The sequence below is a fragment of the Malurus melanocephalus genome, unplaced genomic scaffold (genome assembly GCF_030028575.1).
Source record: "Malurus melanocephalus ecotype Western Australia unplaced genomic scaffold, MMel_1.1 scaffold_57, whole genome shotgun sequence".
NCBI classification, from domain to species: Eukaryota; Metazoa; Chordata; class Aves; order Passeriformes; family Maluridae; genus Malurus; species Malurus melanocephalus.
The window spans coordinates 2609121-2623312 of record NW_026623289.1 but is presented as its reverse complement, the minus strand read 5'-3'; the positions used below and the strand labels follow the sequence as shown (position 1 = coordinate 2623312).

The following is a 14192-nucleotide window of genomic DNA, read 5'->3' as shown; positions in this document are numbered from 1 at the left end:
TGGAGAAAGACAAAAAGAGATATGGTGAGAAAAGAAGTAAAACCAGAGAGAAAAAAAAAACAGACTTCACATACACTCTTAAATAAATTTCCATGCAGGGGGGAAAAAAGTGAATTAAAATTTCAGGAACAGAGCATTTAGAATTTATTATTGCACTTCCCAATACCACAGATATAGGCAAAATCAGAGCATCTAAATGAGTTAATTTAAGTCTCATATTCCTGACAYTTTTCCAATGAATATTTCAGACTTATTTTGAAAAACACACCCAAGACAGATTTTCTTCTTGTATTTGCCTGAATGGCACTCTGGCCTCTGCATAAGAGTGCTGCACTGTTTTCAGATCCATTCCAACACTTTCCTAGTGTTTCACTTTGAACTGAAGAAAATGAAAATTCTCAAGRCGCACCCTTTTAGAAAACTGAGTCACATCAGGTCACAATGATTTGGCTTTGATGGCCACATACAACATTGCAGTTGGCACAGATGTATCATAAACAGCTTGGTAATGATTTTGAACGAAATGTGTATGCTTGGAAGCCTGCTGAAAGATGAACATGGAGATGTAGTTTTTCACTTCCCAATTCTGTTCTTCATGCTGGCAAAGCACCTGCATTTTACAGGCAAATGCCAAACTCTGTTTGGATGCAAGAGCTTGCTCCCACCCTCATTTATACCCACATTCATGGCATTCTCATGCAAGTTTTCCTCTYTGTTTATTCTCAGCTTAGTGGTGTGACAGCCTCTGGTGTTCCACCCCAACAGTAAATCCCTTTTTCAAAGTGCCTTCTCAAGAACCACACTGTAAGATTCATGTGTCTGTCTTCACCAGAAATCATTTTTAAGGATTAGCTGGCAAATCTGGGGTTCAGAAATTTCTGCCAGTACCAGGAATCCATTCCAACTCCTCTAAGCAATGATAATAAGCTTCCAGCTCCCACCTTGTCACAGCTGGGCAAGAAGAGGACAGAACTGAAAGTATCGATATGGCTCCATGAAAGTAATTCATGTGGAAAGCAAGAGGGATGAGGCACTATTTTCCCCCAGCTTTACCCTATGATAAATTCACTGACTTTGAATGGAGTCGCCCTGGAGTAGAATCCATATAATACAGTGATAAATCAGGCCTATTAATGCACTGACAGTGCCCCTGTAGGACCTTCTTGAGCTACCAGCCTACTGAATATTGCTCACAGCATTGTCTTCCCAAGCACTGTGCCATGCCATTTCCACAGACAAATTGTTTCCTGACACAGCAGAGACAGATCTCCATGCTTCCTGCTTAGCTAATGCATTATAACCACATTGTTTTGCACTGGTTGCCCTCTAATTTGTGTGCAAAAGGATTTCTGAGTCAAACACAGAGCCCTCAGCTGTGGCAAATCCATGTGGAGTTTTGACTCCTAAAGCATCCAAAGATCACAGAAGTTCCAGATTCAAAATGTACTTCCCTAACTACTTTTATGATTTGATTATTTGAAAAGCCAGGAGAGAAAAGATGGATCAGGATACTGGAGCCAAGAATGCTTTCTAAGGAGGCAGTGATAGCCAAACTCCCGGCCTTGAAGCCCAAGGTAGCAAAGGATGCCCTGAGGAAATATTTACACATCTCCTGTCCTTCTTTGGACTCCTCCAAAAGTTTTTGGTTTTTGTTTTTTGACAGATATTAAACCCAAGAGGCAGCTTTAGACAGYGAAAAATTATGTCTGGTCATAATTGCTTGGTAATTAGCAGATCTCAGTGGCAGCAGGCCAAATAATAAATGTTTCTTCCAAGTATATCTAGTCATTGTTTTGATGACACCTTTCCAACTCAAGGTTTCTCATTTCTGGCCAATATCAAAAACGCCACAGGGGTGGGGCAATGTAAAATGAAAATCAGATTCCTCTTTCGAAATCTGATAGAAGGAAAAATACCTAAAGAAAAGAAAGTCCAAAAACCAGGACTGTTCCAGCCTTCTTTCAACAACTCCAAGAGACCTTTGATGGTGGCAACATTCTGGTTTTATCCTGCAGATCCAAAATGTCAGTGTTGCTGTTCCAGGCAAAGCTACAATGACAAAAATCAAAATTTATATTCAACAGACTTACTTCACGCCTACTCTGAAAAGTTCTGTCAATGTTTAGAAGAGGAAGAAGGCAACATGAGAAGGAAGATATAATACAGACCATCATCTCTGCAAACTGTTCCACCCCTGTAAGCAGAAGACAAAAATTCTGGGGATGTTCTTCTTGCCTCAGTGCCCCTCTAGTTAATAGATTCAGACACTATTATGGACAGAGTCCATTTGCCATTTCCCACATCTGCTCTAGGATAAGTAGAGCCAGTACCTACCTGTCCCCTGATCACATTGGCTTCATATTCACAGATCATAACAGGATGCTGAAGGACTACCACAAYAGCAGATGCTGGCATTTCAGATGCTTTTACATTTAAACAGATTAAGTCCACCCTCTTTCTCTAACCACAGCTGCCAGTGTTTCTTGTAGACCTAAATGAAGAAGTCTCCTTCGGAAAAGAATGACTACCATCAAGGAAAAAMATGGCTGGTTGTCCACAATCTTCAGGAAACTCTCAGGGATGTCAGAATCAGAGAACTACTGGTCAATAAATTGCAAATTGCTCTGTCCCATAAGGCAGAAAACCAGATAAAGGTCTAATACCAAAAGGGATGGTTCCAACACATCTACAGCGTTCCAGACATCTGCCCCACCTTTCCAAGTATACCTTGGGCGTGCCCATAGTCCAGAAGGCCAGTCCTTAGCTGCTCCAAAGCAGTCTGGCCAGCAGGGCAAGGGAGGCAGTTCTGCCCCTCTGTTCTGCTCTCATGAGGCTCCACATGGAGCTTTGGGGTCTCCAGCACAGGAAAGAAGTGGACCTGTTGGAGCGAGTTCAGAGAAGGTGACAAAAAGGATCAGAGTCTTGGAGCTCCTSTTCWGTGAGGAAAGGCTGAGAGAGTTGGGTTGTTCAGCCTGAAGAAGTGAAGGCTCTGGGAAGACCTCATTGCAGTCTTCCAGTACTTAAAAGGGGCTTGTAAAAAAAAAAAAAAAGAGGGAGAATGACATTTCAAATGGGCAGATAGTGACAGGACAAAGGGGAACAGGGGGTTTAGACAAAAAGAGAAGAGATTTAGGTTAGATGTTAGAAAAGAGTTCTTTACTCTGAGGGTAGTGAGACACAGAAAGGGTTTCCCAGGGAAGTTGTGGGTGCCCTACAAGTGTTCAATGCCATGCTGGATGGGGCCAGAGCCTTTCTATGAGCCTATGATCTGCCTTGTGTCTCTACTCTTGCTGTGGAAAGACATTTGGTCTAAYTGCAAATTGGCTGACAAACAAACAGGGCTCAGCCCAGATGTCCCTCACTCCTCAGGGCTAGGAAACTCCATCAAGAGGATGGGGAATATACTTTAGAAGTGGGGGGGAGGTACCTATTGTGTGACATTTCCAGACTCCAGAGCCACTCTTCTAGAGCCCTCACACACTGAACAGGGTGCTTTAGAGGTTCCACCCATATTCTTTATACACTTCCATTTGTTTGCAAAACAAAGCAACCTCCACAAACCAAGGAAGACAGAAGGCCAGGGGAAAAAAACACAKATTAACTAGATATTCCATGTATTTACTTAATACTTTAGTGCTAGTGACCGTCTCTATGTGAATAAAATAAACTAGCACATTGACAAATTATCCAAGTTTGAAGGAATAACAAGAGTTGAAATTATTGCAATTACACAATGTTCACAGAAATGCCAAACTGAAATTCTCTGAACTGTAAATGAGACCTGAGGGTCAGGTTCTGGCCCAGGAAACACATGAGAAATCTCAACCAAAWAAGTGAAGTAGCACTAACAGTAATCCAGTGCAGGACTGTGTGGGCTGCCTCTTCCCTGGGGAAATTTTCCCACCATTTAGGCTCTGAGTGTTTTACTTCAGCATTAAAAGTACTGTCTTCTTGCAAGCTCTGTTATTAAAGCTTTCTTGCTCCTCTATTGTTTACTTTCTTGAAGGAAAAGCTGACCCTCAGCCATGAGAACACAGCATCCTGGGCAGCCTGACCTGCACTGACTGAACTTTGTGTCTTCTCCACACATTGGCAGGTGTCTAATACACCAAGCGATACTCTGCTTTCAATAACCACAGTCCTTGTGAGATCACATAAAGGGGATGTCCCTCACACTTCATTCTGTAGCTTTAGGTCCACAGTTTAAATTCAGTTCTACTTTAACACAAGATAGAGTAGTGAGGAGGAGAAGCAAGATCTCCCTAAATCTAAATAACACTGCATGTGCTCAGCCTAAATGTACAACACATCCCTTTAGACTAATTGCCTATGGCTGCCACAACTCCCAGTACCTCAGGGAGGCTTTCTTGGATAGCCTTCAGTCCAGGATAACCAGCACTCCACATACTGCTCTGCTTGCTACACTCTGACCACTGGACTGTTTTGACTTYACACACCTTCTTGCACATCACCAGCATTATGGAGACAAAGTTGTTTCATTTACTTCCCATTCCAATCTGATGCAAAGCTGGTGCAAACTACTTTCATGTCTTACAAGTTGGCAGAGAACTTACCTTGTGATCCTCCAAAAAAACTTTTATTACTGAGTTTCACATTAGTGCTAAATTCAGATTCTTTAACACTCTTCATGAAACTTACCTTCATTAGTTAAATCAATGCTGATGATACCCCACAGACTTGCAGGGGGTTGCACCTACTTATGCATGACCCTGGAAGCCTTTTTAATGCGATGCTGTGGAGTATGTTTTGGCAGGACACTGAAAACAATTTTATTTTACTTGCAAGATCACATAATCARCTCAGCAGTGCTGAAATGTGGCAATGAAATCCTCTCATCGCGTGGAGATGATGATCAGCAATACTACCAATAGATAGGAAAAACTAACCGAGCCGTCCTAGTCCCTGGATCTTACTCGCTTTTAGGGCTGACACATACATAGCAATTTGCCTCTGTTCTACAGCAGCTGCAAACTATTAACTATGACAATGAAGTTGATTTTTAAACCAACAAATATGACGGCTATTATGAAAGTTTTACCACTGTCACATGGTGTGCAGTCTTTAAATTCATCCCTTGCTGTGTGGCTGAACTTTTATTGAATTTTTTTTTTAAATTAAAAGAAGGTCATGCGAGGACAGAAAGCCTCTTTGTCAATCAGACTGTGCAGTGCACAAAACTCTTCCAGAACTCTCATAGAAGCCAAGACCAGCACACTGCACTTAAAGCACAGTGTTGCAGAGATACCACAACTGTATTTGACAGATAAAAAGATACTCCCCCTCATTCCCCATTGCTTCTTTCCACCTCCAAAATGCCATCATCTTTGCTGCGTTCCCAGAAAATACAGCACTGAATGATCTATTTGCCAACTGAGAGAGTTTTCAATATAAGAAACCTTCAAAATTATACMCATGGTCCAAAGCACACACCTTTGCTTTAATGCACTGGGAGAAACAAATCAAATGAAAACCAGCTTCCAATCCAAGAGTTACACAGAGAAGAAAAAGGATTTCAGCTTCTTTTGACAGCATGGGATGCATTTGAGGAAYGCTTACAGTCAGATATCATACAAAATGTCTCTCATCATGTACAAATAAATTGTGGCAAAATAAATCTGTAAAAATGAAGATGCATGTTTTAGATAACATTCTATTTTTTCCCTTACATACCCAGTGACACAGGACAAAAAATTTTTGAATTCTAGAAGCACTTATAACTATTCAGCTGAAGAAGTGATTCCTCCTGGTTTCTATTTCCATTCATCTTCTTTCTCACCTCATCATATGAGCTACCCTTCTCCTTCAAAAGAACTGTGCAGAAACCCACAGGCAGAGCAGGGGTGAGCCTCACTATTTTACATAACAAAATCATATGCATCAAAACACACACACACACACACACACACACACACACACAACTTCCCAAATGTCTGAGGTTAGTTATCCTTCATGTCCTGACAAGTTACACCCACCTTTCCCAGAGGAACTAACTCACTCCATAACAAATCCCAGATTTCTGTTAAAACAGCAAATAAATTAGGACCACCTACCACCCAATCCTGCAAGCACTTACTGGTAGGCATCCCTGCATGCCTACTGCCATGCACAACCTCAGAGTTTCAGCTGGCCTGTCTACGGCACAAAGTGCCGTATCTCCGGCAAATGTTTCCAGAGTTTTGCTCCACTGCTAGGGCAAAATCAGCTCAATTCTGTAACCCCTGTTTTCAGTCAGCCTCCAGCACTGGCTTATGTTGGAATAATTCATAAGAATGAAACATGAGTTTGGACTTCAGGATAAGGCCCCCAGTCAACATGTGGGAGCATTTATGACTCTGTCAGACCTACGTTAAAAAATAACTTAAAACCAGACAGCATTTCCCTGTGAGTGTCCTGTTTTCCCATGTTCCAGCTTGCTCTTTCAAGAAGACTGGTAGGCTGAGATATTGGTCACTATGTGAAAATGACAACATTCAATTAAAACAATAGCAATTTTCAAGTGACGCTTTTTTTTCAATAGATGTACAACATTCCTAGACATTCTATTAATTAGCAGGCCCCAGGCAACACATTTGGAAAAGCAGAACAATCTGGCCTTTGATTTTTATCCAGGCCTTACCCAAGATCACACAGAGGTAGCCAGGCTGCTGATAGATCCCCCACACAGAGTGCACACCCCCAGCAAACAGCTGTGCTAAGAACTGCGTATAAATCACTTTGAAGAATTCTCAATCTGCACAGAAAGAAAGAAAGAATGATTTTTTTATTAATAAGAAACTGCTGGTGTTGGAGTAGGCAATCATAATTTGCTAAATGGACTCCACTAATAAATCCCAAATTTGTTTCCGTGTCCTTTTTCCCAGTTACCTGTTTTAACTTCACTTTAAAARCCATCCCAAATGAAAAACATATCTTGAATTGTCTTCTGTATTTCAGGACCAGGAATTCAAACAAGCCCATTACTTTCAAAGTATGGAGGTTATTAATATCCTGATGAGAATCTGAAATTAGCAGCATCTCATGTTCTACACCTACATGATGGTTATCTAGGAAACTGGCATCCTTGTTATACCTTTTATGGGAGGCTATAGTAATAACCCACCAGTACACTGGATGAAAAACACCATCTCAACAGATGTTGCTAGATGCCAGCTGAAACACTCTAGCTTTTGATACTCCCACCTGCATTAATAATTTGTGGTTGCATTGGATAAAGATCTGTGAGATCTTTCACTTTCAGGAATTTATTAAGGTAATYCAAACTTTGGAATCTTTCTTACTACTTGTATTATTCATTTCTTCTGTAGACAATAATGGTCCTCTTACATTAAGGATAATTAGGGCCTTAGATGGGCTTTCCACATTTTTCAGTGATACAGCTGTAATTAAAACAAAATCCAAAGGGAAAAGGGGAGGAGTATTTGATCTTGAAAGAACCCAGACTGTCTGGAGGATATGTATTTTGAAGGTTTTATTGGTAGCCTTCAGAGAAAGGCAGCTCTAACCTAAGCTTGAAGGCTAGCAAGGCCTATGTGGGTTTGCGTGGGAGGGGGTTAAGTCTAATTTGTAAATGGTGAGTTATTAGCCCTGACATTTGAGAATAGACACTGCATTGTGTTGATGATGAGAGCAACCCTAGTTTTCTTGTTAATGGCAGTGATTCATTCTTTCCCACTCAACTATTGTTCCCATTTACCTGGCAAAGAAAATTACTTGTTATGTGTTTCCAATTGCTGATTTCTGGAGAGACTGTTCAGATGAGCAAAAGCACGGGAGAAGAAATGCACAAAACAGGCAGAGTTCTGGGAACAGACCTAGTGGATCTCTGAAAGGCTGTGTGGCCTTTTCCCCCTCCTCTACTTCCCTTCACATCTGGGAAACCCCTGGCTCTTTTCTGCAAAACTGAGAGCTTTCAGCTTCCCTTCCTTTCAATTAAGGATTATTTCAATAAATTCATGCTTTMAAAATTATTTTAAAAATCTGAAGATTTGTAAAATTTTTGGAAGCTTTAAATTACTTTGGACCTATGTGTGGTCATACATTTGGTAACACAAAGCAACCAGCCTTGGATTTTACACTCAGCCTTACCCAGCTGCACAAAAGCAGCTATGCCCACAACTGGCTTCCTATACCACATGAAACCACCCAGAAATCCCACGAGGGTTCTCAGCCAATTACCCTCATAGAAGTCCATATATTAAGCTTTTTTAAAATTGTCTGAAAGCCATGAAGTATCAGGACAATGACCAGGAGTAAGTAAATCAAGGCTGAAGCCTCCACAGAGAGCTGTCTCTCCAACAGTGTTTTGTAACATGCCTGGCTACCGCACTCAGATTCTCCATTTGTCACTTGGCAAACTGCAAACCCAACACTTCTGAGGCTGCCTCCCCTCCTCCCCAGCAGACCGTGACACTGGGAGATGGGCCTGATCCCTCGCTAAAGTGGAAGATCTGCATTGACGTCAGTGATGATACTTCTCTTTCTTGCAACTACCAGTCTGGCCCTCCCACTTATACAGATGACCCCGAGGGGACGATATGAAACACAAAGCTTGGAAAAGTACAGAGCTGTGACTTGGGAACAGCCCATGGCACAGATTAGGGGACAGTAGCCATAAAGAGTTTCAATCCAGATGTGAGATTCCCCAAAGCCAGGACTATTCAATCCCTGTCTCAAATGGGAGGCAAACAAGCTGAATTAACTCTTGGATCAACCTTGCCCATAAGACACAGCTTACTGTGAGCAATTCCATGAGATCTTTGGGAGCTGTTTACTTTCAGGACATACAAAGAGCTCTACGCCTGTGAAAAGGCTGAGCCATATTCCAGCCTTGGTGCAACCAGCCAGGACCACTGCAGCAGGCAGAGCAGGCCAGCCGACTGACACCGTGGGGTTTGCTCTGTGCAAATACTTCTTGTGCCTGGGGAGGACAAAAACCACAGCTGCAGCTCTGCCAGCGGGGCAGAAGGTGTCACGTCCAGAGGCAGCAGTGGGCACTCAGCTGACCTCAAGCAAACAAAGCCTAAGTGGAATGTGGTATCCTCAATTCCATCTTGGGTTTCAAGTGACTCAGTGAAGAGATGCATGAAATTCACATTGAGTCCCCAAGCTACTACATGCACAGAGCTACAGCTCTCTCTAAGCTGCCTCAGCCAGCCATAAAGGTAGCTGGGCTTTGGCCATGCAGAATTCCCACAGATTTCAATGGGAATTTCAGTGTTCCAGTCTGGACTCCAAGAATGCAGTGCTGGACCMAGAGCTCTGACGGCTGGAGCCGTATTCAATATCAGTGTCTGGCAACACCCATCTGTAAAACAGTGACTCATTCACAGGCACAGCTTTAGAGGGACAGACAGGATGACTTTAATCATACATTTCCATTTTGTTAACAAAGCTCAGTAAAACCAGATGAGCATCCTGGATGATAATAGTCACTAYTAATCTAATGATTGAAGTGATCCACTGCCACAATTAGGAATAGTTTTATATCCTACAGAAAGCACTGTTTTCATTTGTGTCCAGAATATAGCAACTAATGGACTCCTGAGGCTAAGGACAAAATAATTTTTAAACACCCATGAATTTTATTTAGGAACAGGGGTTTTTCTGAAAATCAGAAGCATGGAAATAAATTACAGATAGTAATTTGAAAAAGAACGGCTTCTAAAGTACCTAAGTTACTCAGGAGTCTGRGACATCAGTTCAGTAAGCTGTCATTAACACTTTCCATTCATTGCAAACAAGGAAGCAAGTGTTTTGTGTAATGCACTGTATAGGGAGGGGCATTTAATTTAAGCAGCTCTTACTGCAAGGTGCTCGCTTGTGCACAATCCTTTCCATGGACCATTGGGTTTACATTCAAATATACAGTTTTAAGTCTTTCCCTCTATCACTAGCATACATCAATCCTCAGAGCTGACAGAAAGCATCTGAGAGCAGATTGCTGAAGCTGGAATTTGGCACTGGATTTTTACTCAAGATTTCTTTAAAAAGAATGTGCTGCCTTTAGGGCACCATTTTTTCACATCACATGTCTGGCTAACCACCCTTCCAACATATTCAGGATGCAACTCCATGGCAGATTTGCAAACAGATGCAATTCCATCTGCAAGTGTTCCACCATGCCCAGAGAGAAGCTACCTCTGATCCTAAAGTCTTATAACTGCAACCCTCCAATGCTGATCCCAAGCTAATACACTCTGCTTCCCAGCAGAACTTATTAGTTCAGGCTCAGCCACATTCTAATGRTGGCTGCACAGCTTCCCATTCCCAGGCAGCTTTCATCCAGCCAGCTGGGAGCATGCACAGAGTGAGTTCATATCTGCCTGCCAAGCCCTGAGCAGACATACCTTCAGTGACTCAAGCAGCCAGGAGTAGAAATGAAGGAAGAATCTTGTGCAATATTCTCAGTTCAGTAAAGGCTGGCCTTGCTTACTAGTTTGGAAAGCCTGCCAGAGCATGGTAGTTTCCTTTGCTTTCTGGACTGATATGACTATTCCTTACTTGTGTATCAAAACTCCTCCTGGTTGACACTTTCCCAACTTTAAAGTAAGTCCTGCTCTGCTAAAAAGGAGTGCTCTCCTCCTCAGAGGCACGTCTTCCTTCAGGAGTTGCCTCCTCAAGAAAATATAAAATAAATATSTGCTCTACCAAACTCCTTTCACTAATTCAATTTYCCATATTCTGCAGGGTGACAAGTCYCYCRGGAATAGCAGCACCTCACAAACTATTACTGAATGGATGAGATAGACATATTTAAACTCAGCATTGCTGAGTCTGAAAACCCTCTGATAAGAACACGGCATTTAGGCAACACATGAGATTTCCTACAGCAGCACCCATCTTAGAAATGAGATAAACATCAGATGCCTTGATAGAATTAAACATTCTACAATGCACACAAATCCTATTGCTTTATCTTTCCACCGTAAAATGCATAAATGAGAAACAAAAACTGATTTGTTTCYGAATCTCATCCACTTTCATCTACATTTGCAGCCTGCTGTGCAGTTCCACCCTGTCTGTTACCCTTTCTAGACCTTGGGCTACTTTCCATTCACCATTCTTATAGCAAATACATAAAATAAATTAATCTGCCACCTCTACCCACTGTATATCTAGGTTAATACACTAAATTAAGTGGAAACTACCTGCTTGAAGATCTGCAACACTTCTGATCTCAGATGGCATCAGGAGTTAAATGTAGGACAGAAAATTCAATCAAGCCACTTCTCCCTATCCTTCCAAACTTGTTTTCTGCTTTCTTCTCAGTTCTTTCCTCCACCATCATAACAGTACTTCATCACAGTTACATTCTGTGAMATAAACCAAAAAACCTATTTAACATTTCAACCACAATTCATCTAATTTTGTAGTTTGATGACCCCAATATGATTCATTTTCTAAGTAATCTTAGYAATCAGATATTGTTTTTTTAGTAGTATATTTGTCCAAACTCATTATTGTCCACAGAAGTATCTGTAGTTCATTTATTATTTCTATTTTTAAATCATAGGGATAATTTCTCCAGGCTTATACAACACTTCTAGTTGGGCAACACCAACCTGTCAACACCTTCTTTTCGCAGAAATTCTTCCATCATGACTGCAGCATCCATACATATTCCAACTTTTGCATAACCTTGTCCACTAATTCTCTAGTATTCGCTTAAATTCGAGTTTGCAATTTCCAATTTACTTTAAACAGAGTCTGTAGGAGTCCATCCAATCCAGAAAAATCTTTCTAGCCTTAAGGACTAGCAATGGTGTTAAGACATTGGGATTTTCATGTTTTGCTTAATGCATCATTCTCCTTCATCTCTTGATTTCAGTCAGTTTTTGCTAATATTTTCCTTCCAGACTGGTCATCAAGGTAGTGAAAGATTTTACTGCAGCAGCATAAAAATATCRCTTATTCAGTCTCCCATTGTGACAATAAACTAACAAGCTTGAAAATTAAGTTGTGCAAACTCYTTGAATACATTTTATACCTACAAATTCTTCATATTCTCTGGCAAAGCCATCTAGGAACCCTAATCAGAAAATGTGCAAAAATATAAAGACAAAACACCCCAAACTGTTAATATCCTACAAATACGTGTTTAAGGGTTGGAGAAAAAAAGCAATACTGCCTTTGTCTTTCATTGTATTATTTAGGTCTTTCCTTTTTCTTGCCTCAGTCAATACTAAAAACCCCATGGAGATGAACAGATGATGTCTGTGACACTGTGATGCGTGGTCCAGATGCAGTACACACTGACCCCCTGCATGTAAGCATGTCTTCCTCTATTGCATAGGTTGAGAAAACATCTAGCCTGTGGCTGCTTTACCAAAGGAACTTTCTTTTTCCTCAGCCCCTGGCTTCATAACAATAACATCACTCACACAGTTCGTTGTATGCAGCCCATTCTTTATGTGCAGCACTATAAGGTGGGTAGCACACGCTGCATTTTCATAAGCTGAAAYTAATTAATGTCATTTTGCATGCCAAGGATCAGAGGACAGCTGGAAACCATCAAGGGGAAACGCAAGCCGTACATGAGCTGTTTCTTCAGTCAGCTGTTTCCCTGCCCAAGGCACACACAGAGGCAACTCACAGCTTTGTCTCTCAGGTCCAGTCGTGCTTTGCTCTGTCACTCAGAAGTCAATACAAGTAACCCAGCTTTGCAGTGGTGTGTCAGAGAACAGACTTGGGCCCAAATATCCTGTTGGTACTTCAAACATTGCTCTTCTATCAAAACTTGATACTTAAATCCCTCTGGGGACATGGACAATCAAGATAAATTAGCAATTAATGCTACATAATTGCCTTAGACTCTGCTCAGAAATCTCTTCCAACTCACAAATAAAAATTCACACACTCAAGCCACAAGTCTCAGACTACATAGACCCTCAATAGACATATCTTCGTCATATCTCCTGGAGGCCAAACAGGGTTTGTCCTAACCATGAGGAATAGAAGGAGAGAATTGAGGTTCACTGCAAATGCCCTCTTACTGGTCTTCATTATTCAGGCCTGGGAACAGTTTTCCAGAATGCTTCTGCTGGTCCCAGTTTCTGGTTAGCTCTCCCTCACTTAACCCTGAACCTTTCACATACACATGAAGATAAACACCCAAAGTTCTACATGCTAAGACTTAAGCAAACACACTTTGTGCCAGGTGGCATAGGYCAATAACCTGCAAAGGTCCACACCCACACAGAATTACACAATGGACCACACGTAATTTGGAGTATGCCATTTGCCTATCACTAGGAATTATCAAGCACCAGTCATTTCCAGAAACTGCTTGCCTTTCTTGATGGATCAGTTACACTGCATTTATTTTTGCTCTAAGCAATACCTTCTATGCCAGTCATTCATACCAATTTGGGAGTTCACCCAGATCCATCACTAACCCTTTTCCAGGTCCTCAAGCTCAATAACATTTAATTCACCAAGTGGAATTTCTCTGGCTCTTTTCTGCAATCCTAATTTCAACTTTTATCCTGACGARCTGCCAGAGGCAGAGTCTACTCCAYGGGGATCCCAAATTCTACAGCCTGCTGCAGCCCAACGCTACACGACAGCAAATCTTTTGARAGAAAAAGAAAGACTCCATAAAACATCACTGGAGCTCTAACGCTTCAGAATGTGAGTTCATACGTCAGCTATAACATGCTCAAGCTCCAACACTCGGCCAATGCCCAGACCTCCCCAAAAGCTGAGCAGGAGGTACCTGGCCGGTGTCTCGGGTCTCAGCTTTGATCCACTGGATGGCAAGTGGATGGGGTCCAGGAGGGGCAGCACTGCAGGCAAGACCGACACAAGAACTTTTCTCCCTGCACAGTAAACAACACAGCATTTAACTGATAGCCTCAGTGATTCTTTCAGAACAAATACAATGAATAGAAGTGATTTTCCAGAAAGTAGCTCCTGATCTCATCCAGAATACTAAATTACAAGGTATTTTGTAGATTTTCAACTGACATCGGAAAGGCCCAGCTAACAATCCAATTAATCTCAAAACAATAACAGCCCTTAATCTAACATATATCAGCAAATTCCTGTTTCTCTCTTTTCTAACAAAAATAACAACACTGTAGTTGCCAGTGCATTAATAAGATCTATTTCTGCTCCAGAGACTGAATCGAACCTTTGTTCCTCACAGCAAAGGATTAAGAAGGTTGCTATTT

At 41.6% G+C, this 14192-nt stretch overlaps 1 long non-coding RNA gene across 1 annotated transcript in view; it reads right to left on the bottom strand.

The window, feature by feature from the left end:
* The window catches only part of LOC130573373 (uncharacterized), a 58091-nt gene extending 44259 nt beyond the window's left edge, over positions 1–13832 (bottom strand). The window contains exon 1 of the long non-coding RNA XR_008965325.1: positions 13736–13832. This is a non-coding gene — a long non-coding RNA (uncharacterized LOC130573373). The remainder of the gene's footprint in view (positions 1–13735) is intronic.
* Positions 13833–14192: the final 360 nt, after the last annotated feature.